Genomic DNA, 9,203 nt, shown 5'->3' with positions numbered 1-9,203 from the left:
AGTACATGTACAGTAAATGAACATACTTTCCAGAAGGCCAACAATTCACTAAAAATGTTTTTTTTATTGGTCTTATTGGTCGTATTCTAATTTGTTGAGATAGTGAATTGGTGGGTTTTTGTTAAATGTGAGCCAAAATCATCACAATTAAAAGAATCAAAGACTTAAACTACTTGAGTCTGTGTGCATTGAATTTATTTAATACACAAGTTTCACAATTTGAGTTGAATTACTGAAATAAATGAACTTTTCCACGACATTCTAATTTATTGAGATGCACCTGTATATATACATGGAAAAACATATGAGAAGTACTTATTGGCAGGATGTGTTCTGTGAATTTTGTTTTTCTTACCTTTCAGCTGTTAATGCGAGTCAGTGTTCAGTTTAGACACACATAAATGTTAGTGTGATTCACATGAGTCTTAGTTTGAGATGTGCAACATGCATTTTGGTTGTATGAAGGAGCACAGAACATCACCGCTTGCCAATTGATGGTTTTCTCTGGAAACAGTACTATAAATACAGGCATTTTGGAGTGTCTTAATTATGCTGGCTTGACAAAGCTAACATACTGTTATAGTACAAACTTAGGTTAGATTTTTCTTCTTTCAAAATCCCCAACCAGAGACCAAAGCGTCTAAATGCAACTCATCCCAGAACTGCCAAAGTATTCAAACTGCATGAGGCCTACAAAACCTTCAGACGTCAAACTAACCTTCAACTGTTCAAACATTCAGAGTTAGTCTTGACAAACTTTTGTTTTTAATTCCTCAATTCTGGCCCTAGACCAGTGTTTTCAAACATAGTCAAAACTTCACCATTGTAACAGTAAATGTCTAGCTTTAGTGGTGTGTACCATGGTACAGCGATGGAATCAGGTACAAATACTATGGTATTTAAATAGTTCTCCAGTGCTCTTAATATAATACCATGGTATGATCATAGTGCATCTTCCAAACACCATGATTAAAATGAACTTGAGTAGTATTTAATTTTTTTTAAAGAAATGTATACTTTTATTTAGCCAAGACATTAAATTATTTAGCATTAAAATGATCAAAAGTGACAGTAAAGACATTTATAATATTACAAAATAATTCTATTTGATATAAATGTTCTTCTTTTGGACTTTCTATTCCTCAAAAAATCCTGCATGATTTCCACAAAAAAATATTAAGCAGCACAACTGCTTATAACATTGATTATAATAATAAGAAATGTTCCTGAGCAGCAAATCAGCATATTAAAAATGATTTCTGAAGGATCATGTGACACTGAAGACTGAAGAAAATTCAGATTTGCATCACAGGAATAAATTACATTTTAATATATATTCAAATAGAAAACAGTTATTCTAAATTGTAATACTATTTCAGATAGTATTACTATTTTTACAGTATTTTTGATCAAATAAATACAGCCTTGGTGAGCATAAGAGACTTTCAAAAACATTTCAAATATTTAAAAAAAATTATAAAAAGTATATAATAAGTATAAAAAGGCAAATAAATAAATTCATTTATGGTATTTAATTGCTCTTTTTACTCTGATACTCTGAATAGAATGCCATGTTAGATGTCCTAAAATAAAATAAAATGTAAAAAATAAAGTAAAAAGGTTACAGTGTTGCCATATCAGTATTTCCTCTGTTAAAGGCATAAATGTACATGTAAAATACCATAGTACTTCTTTAAAATGTGAAATTGTAAAACATCTCTCAATGCGGTCTTAATGGAAAACAAACAGCGGTATGTGCACAGCTGGCTCTCGTGTTTATTGTTTATTGCAGGGATTATGCTTTTATAATTGATTTATCTTTAAGTGCACTGCTCAAGTGTATAATGGTGGTGTAGCATGACTGTGACCTTACTAACACTGCAGACGTTCCTCACTCACATCCCTGAGCAGCAGCAATGATGCACTTACCTTTGATTCCCCTCACGGGCAAATACCTACATAGGCATGTATCTGTCTATTATAATACATGTACAAAAATAAGCTCTTTTCTTCTTTAAATCATCAGTCATTGAAGAAGAAGCCTTGTGTGAATTTCTAAATAATGAAAAGTATAACATAGATAGAGTACATCAGTTATTTAACAACTTTATATCTAATCTAAACTTACTCTATGCCTTAGAAAAAAAAACATTTAAAAGGCTTAATTTTGGTTATGTTGACTTATGAAGCAGAAATGATGAAATAATGAATCAAATACAGCAACTGGTCTCAGGGTTTTTCAATTCGTATTTTATAAGTGATTGAATTAGACCTTGAGTGGCTCGGTTCTTTGATGCTTTCCTCTTATTTGTTCGTTATCAATTATCTCTTTTTCAGTCATGCAGAAAGGCCTCTCAGACTCTCTTCCATTTATGCTCTTCATTTCTAGTTGCGTGTTTGCTGGCGAGGCATTGCGTGCCCTTTTCCTGGCCTGGACTTTTACAATCTAACGTATGTTTAGGCTTGTTCCATGGCAAAAGTCATTTCTGATTCATATGCTTCAGACATTAAAAGCGGTGGTTGGCTGCACAGCTTGAATCCTGTAATTTGATGTCTGAGATGTGTCTTTAGGGATGCCAAGGTGTGCTGCACAGCTCCTAGAGAAAGAAATGATGGTGTGTTTCTCATTGTTTTACGACAGGGGATTTTCAGGTTTGATTAGAATGTAAAAAATGTTCTAAACGTTTGTACGTGTGAAGCTTGTAGATTCAGCTTGTTGCACCAACTTGCATTTCGTCTTGGGTTTCTTATAGTCATTTTGATAGCTTCAAGTGGTCATGCAAAATGTTGGGAAATATACAGAAATGCAAAGATGCCTAGCATGCTTTTAAAAAATGAATGTTCCTTTTTGGCAACTATGGTTCCATGAAGAACCTTTAACATCCATGGAACCTTCTCATTGCACACACAAGGGTCTTCATAATGAAAGGTTGAAAATGGTTCTTCTATGGCATAAAATTTCCAAAAGGGGATTTTTGCAGTGATTGAATATTGTGGATTCCCCAACTTTCTGTGAAACAGAAAGGTTCTTCAGATGTTAAAGGTTCTTTATGGAACAATTTAGACAAAAAGGTTCTTCTATGGCATCGTGAAGTACCTTTATTTTTGTGTAAGGATGTTAGGTTCTTCATAGAACCAAAGATGCCAATAAAGAACCTTTATTTTTGAAAAGTGCAGCATGCTTAGCATTGAGCTGTAATTTAATAGTTAATTAGGGCTGTTTAATGTTTAGAGCAAAATAAGTAAATAGTGAGATATGTGTTGATGTGTTATGTTCTGCTAGGTGGGTTCTGGAAATTTTTTTGTTATATACATTTTGGAGGTTACATGGTGGCGAATGATGAGGATTTTTGCTTAATATGGGAAAGTCCAGGTAGTTCTAAGTGCATCTTTTGTTTAGTCTATTGTGTTTATAATCATGCTCTTGCAAACTTTAAGGGAAAATGTCTTTTAAATAAAGACTTTAAGGGTTGTTGGAAGCTTCATGGTGGTGATACTGAAGTCAAGCAACCAGTTTGTTTATAGCCTACATTTAGCTTTTTAACACTGATGAGTTCATTTTTGAAGATTATCTTAATGTGTAAAAGTTATACACTTTTGTTGCTCATAGTGCTCATCTTCTGCAATAATCCGAAAGCCAATGGAAAAATCCTATTGGATTTTTTTGTCAAGGGAACCAAGGTGATGCGAACTTGAGGGTTGGCCTACAAAAATACATAATCACTGCAGCGCTTTTTTGTCAACAAAAATGCAGGGTGGGACTTGGTTCTGTGCATCAGTTGTTGATTGGATTTTGAGTTGTGGATGTTGCACTCAAAATTGGAGACACAAAATTATTGGAGAAGTCAATCACTTTCATCAGATTATGACACACACACAAAAAAAAAAAAGTAACTGAATTGAAAATGAATTGTTCACAGTAAGATCTTTAACATTTATTTAGATTTAGAAGATAGAGGGGTGAATTTTAATTTCATGCCGACTTTAAAGAAGTCTTATTACTGCAGTGCTATTGAAACTGTCTGACTGTATGCTTAATACACCCTGAAATTAAAATGTAGAATAGACATCCCAGCCCACTGCAGAGAGTTCGACTGCCCTAAATCTAGAGGAAAATGAGTGCTATTTTGCTAATTTCTTTCTCAGCGTGGTCCGTTGCTCTCCAAATGAATTGTGTTTGCTCTGTGAAGACCTGTTCAGGAGGAGATATGGCTGTTCATGTGGTTTTCCTCCTGATCAGGTGCTAGAAGACAACTGCTTTTCCACTACACAGAGGCTGGAAGTCTGTTTTTGGTGGCCAAGGGTAAGTAATTGTTCACAAGATGAAGCTGGCCATTGACAAATTCCCTCTTGAGAGCTTTACATAAATGTTTTATCGCACAAAAACATTTATATGCATAATATGCATCGGCTTCCTTAAAAAACGCAAAGAGCATTTTCCTGCAATATAGGAAGTGCCAGGACCCATTTGGAAACAGATGAACCCTCCATTAGGTCATATGAAACCCTTCCATTTCCTTGAATTAGTGTGATGCAATTGCATGACAGAGGGCATTGTGGGTCAATAAAAGAAGACGACTTGCACTCATCCTATAATCAGCACAAGCCATCTCTGGACAGATAAGCCCATGCACTCCGCAGCAAAGTGCTTCCCAGGAAATATGATTAGATACCGTGTCGCTCGCAGCGGAGAGGTTGCTTTATTTGAGGTCTTATGTAATGCCGTACGCTCGTCAGCTGTGGAGAAGAGGGGTGTTAATAACCAGGAATGAGATGCAGGAACAAGACAAAAGAAGCTAATGAAATATAAGACTAGCTGCTGGGTGCATTTTTCATGGGCGAAACCCCTTTGTTTCGCTTGCTGAGTGATTTTTATGTAAAAAGTGCAATTAGGTAGGTGTCATAACTCTCTAGATTAATAATCACTGCCTCATTTCTCCAGAGGACTTGGAAATGAAAGGGGGGGGGATCTTTTGTTTTGCTACATTTCGTCTAAAGCTACTGAAACTCTTTCTAAGCTTTTCATCTGAGCCAAATACAGTATACTATTTTAAGTCTTATACACTGCTTTTGCAGGACACGTGTGGTTTTCGGGTGCTGACCCGAAATGTTCTGACTGAGTTGGGTTCTGTATGTTCTGACTGAGTTGGGTTGTTTGGTTAAACAAAGGTTTATCTGTGCGCAGAGACTTCAGGTTGTAATACAAAAAAATGCATGTGTCACTGCTTTAAATGAGTATCGGAGCATTTACGAGAACCAAATGGCGAGATTTCGTTTGGTAATACAGAGTGAAATTTAAAACATCGGCACATAAGCAGTAGTAATTGCAGAGATGTTTCTCAAGTCTTATCAAGCTCTCTTCAGTATCAAACTCTGCTCCAGTTTAGGATCAAACACGTGCTACCAGTTTAATAGGTATGACCGGTGTGCTATCAGTATGTTATATTTCTTACATTACTTCTTGATTAGCTTAATCCAAAACTATTTACAACTGAGATTAATGCAAGCCGATTATTTATACAGACTTATTGCAGTTCAGCAAGTTTTGGAACATTAATTAGCTTAGCACATAAATATTTTCATTTTTTTTCTCTGTCATACCCAGTGCCAGCTATTGAAGGTTTGCATATTATGTATACTTAACTAATTAAATAATGACCATTACTTCTTGCTTGTAGTTCTATTGTGTAATATGGATAATTGTTTATAGAGTAATATTTTACTTTTATGTTGGACTTTTGTGTTTTCGGAGCTTGAAAGACATTGATCACAATCCACTATCAGTGTATGAAAAAGAGCAGCTTTTGTGTGTGGATGAAAAAACGTGTTTGGATCGACATAGGGGTGAGTATATTTTTACTTTTTTATTAATGAACACTGCTTTGGAAAGATACACTAAAAACAGTAATATTGTGAAATATTATTACAAATTTAAAATAACTGTTTTTAATTTGAATATATTTTAAAATGTAATTTATTCCTGTGATGATAAAGCTGAATTTCCAGCATCATTACTCCAGTCTTCAGTGTCACATGATCCTTCAGAAATCATTCTAATATGCTGATTTGCTGCTCAAGAAACATTTCTGATTATTATTAATGTTGAAAACAGTTGTGCTGCTTAATATTTTTTGGAGACCATGATGCATTTTTCCAGACTTATGAACAGTAGTGTATGTGTTGTGAAAAATGCAAAACAAATAATTGCTATTTTTTCCCCATCCACTGATTCATAGAAGGTTTTAATCATCACCTTAATATTTTTCGATAAATTAGCTTGATGTATTATAAAAATACTGTAACTTTCTAAACTCAATGTAAAAAACCCACCATTAATTCAAACTAAACTACAAAAACAACATCTGATCACACAAGAAAAAACTGCATAAGGCGTCCATCACTCTTCATCAAATAACAAGATAAAACAGAGTATGCTATGACCCTTTATTTATCTGACCATAAATGAACACAATGCATGTAAATCCTGTGCTAATGCTAAACTGAGACGACAATCCCCTGCTCAAACTCATGACAGAAGTCAATGTGTTTGATATCTCATCCTAAATGCTCATATTAATCTCCTTCACAATGACATGATGCTGATTAGCAGTCAGATAAAAGCAGTCAGGTGGATTGTGAAAGGGACATGTGGCCAAGTATGGTGACCCATACTCGGAATTAGTGCTCTGCATTTATCCCATCCAAAGTGCACACACACAGCAGTGAACACACACCGTGAACACACACCCGGAGCAGTGGGCAGCCATTTTTTTGCTGCGGCGGCCGGGGAGCAGTTGGGGGTTCGGTGCCTTGCTCAAGGACACCTCAGTCGTAGTATTGAAGGTGGGAGAAAGCGCTGTACATTCACTCCCCCCACCTACTATACCTGCCGGTACGAGACTCGAACCCGCAACCTTTGGGTTACGAGACCAACTCTCTAACCATTAGGCCACGACTTCCCCACGACTGTGAGATATAAACTCAAAATAATAAATAAATATCCGAATTGTGAGATAAAAAGCACAGAAGGTAAGTAGGGCCAAGCAATAATAATAGTAATAAAAATAAAAAATAAAATCATTTTGAGATTAAAGTCATTATAATCTGAGATTAAACTCGCATTATCAAATTACATTTCGAGAATAAAGTCATTGTGTTTCGAGAAAAAAATAATTTCAAGGAAAAAAGTCCACATAAAATGTTGAGAATAAACTCATTAAATTACGAGGAGAAAAAAGTTGTGTTTCGAGAAAAACTTGTTAAATTTCAAGAAAAAAAGTCTAAATAAAATGTTGAGAATAAACTCATTAAATTACGAGAAAAGTCAATGTGTTCCGAGAAAAACTGGCTATTACTTTAGGAACGTTGATGGTTGTATACGCCTCCATCCATAGAACGAAACGACTGTAGACCTCTGTACAGCCATTAATGGCAATGCCGTATGGTTTTAGTTTAGGACAGTGGCTATTTGTGAAAATAGCAATAGATGCTGTTTACGCTATAAGTGCAAATAGCCATAGATGCTATTTAAACTAAGTGAAAATAGTGATATTCTATTTACACTAAGTGACAACAAATCATTTACATATGCAAATAAACAGTTAATGCATTTTTTTTAGCAATATGCTATTTACACTAAGTGAAAATAGCGATTATTTTTACATTATGTAAAAGCAGATCTTTGCAATAAGTGTAAACAGTAATTAGATGCTATTTATACATATAGTGACAGATGCTATTTGTACCTCAGTATTGTTGTACATTAACAGGATGTAATAATAATATACAGTGTAAATTATTTTATATATTTATTAATGATTTTAATTATTAAATAGATGCTGCCTTATTGGGACAACAAAGCCCTCCCTATAGCCTACCTACCCAATTATACCATCATTATTATACACCCATTAGGCAATTGATTTCCACTTTCTGATGTGATATGTGATGAGAAAAGGAAGTAGAGTGAGTTTGGCAAAAGGAGGATTCGAACTCGGGTCGATCGCATCATATGCTACATCCACGAGCATTACTCATTACGACCTACGCTACTGCAGACGCAGTTTAATACTGTCCAACAAGATAAAATGAACATGATATGAGTGTGTTTTCATTTTATTTTGACTTTTTTCTTGAAATTTGACGTTATTTTTTTCTTGAAACACAAGTTTATTCTGAAAGTATGATTTTATTTTTATTTCACGTTTTATTTCATCTTTTTTTACTGAAAATTTAACATATTTTTTTCTCGAATCACAATGACTTTATTCTCAATTTTTAAAAATTGTTTGGTCCTAATCCTCTTTCAGATTTTTTTAATCACACAATTACAGCTTTTTTTTATCTATTGAGAATTTGTATTTCACAAATATGAGTTTGTCTCACAATTCTGAAAAAAAAAAAAAATCTGAAAAAAGTCAGAATTATGAGATATAAACACACAATTGGAAGAAAAGAGTCAAAATGTTCTCACAATTCTGAGAAAAAAAAATTATTCTGAAAAAAGTCAGAATTATGAGATATAAACTCACAATTGGAAGAAAATTGTCTCACAATTCTGAAAAAAAAAATAATTCTGAAAAAAGTCAGAATTATGAGATATAAACACAATTGAAAGAAAAGAGTCAAAATTGTCTCACAATTCTGAAAAAAAATCATTCTGAAAAAAGTCAGAATTATCAGATATAAACTCACAATTGGAAGAAAGGTCAAAATTGTCTCACAATTCTGAAAAAAAAAAATTCTGAAAAAAGTTAAAATTATGAGATATAAACTCACAATTGGAAGAAAAGTCAAAATTGTCTCACAATTCTGAAAAAAAAAATAATTCTGAAAAAAGTCAGAATTATGAGATATAAACTCGCAATTGGAAGAAAAGTCAAAATTGTCTCACAATTACGAAAAAAAAATCATTCTGAAAAAAGTCAGAATTATGAGATATAAACTCACAATTGGAAGAAAAGAGTCAAAATTGTGCAATAAAAAGTTTTTAAAAATTTGCATTTAATTTTTATTTATTTATTTTATTTCATGGCAGAAACAAGCTCCCTTTTTATCTCACAATTCTGATTCTTTCTTTTTTGTATTGCAATTACAAGTTTATATCTCTTAATTATTTATTTTCTTCTTGGAAATACTAACTTTGAATGAGAAGATTAATATGCTGGTAAAAAATGTAATGTCTAATTGTAAGCTTAAATTGT

The sequence above is a fragment of the Sinocyclocheilus anshuiensis genome, unplaced genomic scaffold (genome assembly GCF_001515605.1).
Source record: "Sinocyclocheilus anshuiensis isolate Anshui unplaced genomic scaffold, SAMN03320099.WGS_v1.1 scaffold333, whole genome shotgun sequence".
NCBI classification, from domain to species: domain Eukaryota; kingdom Metazoa; phylum Chordata; class Actinopteri; order Cypriniformes; family Cyprinidae; genus Sinocyclocheilus; species Sinocyclocheilus anshuiensis.
Note: the sequence above shows the minus strand (reverse complement) of the source record.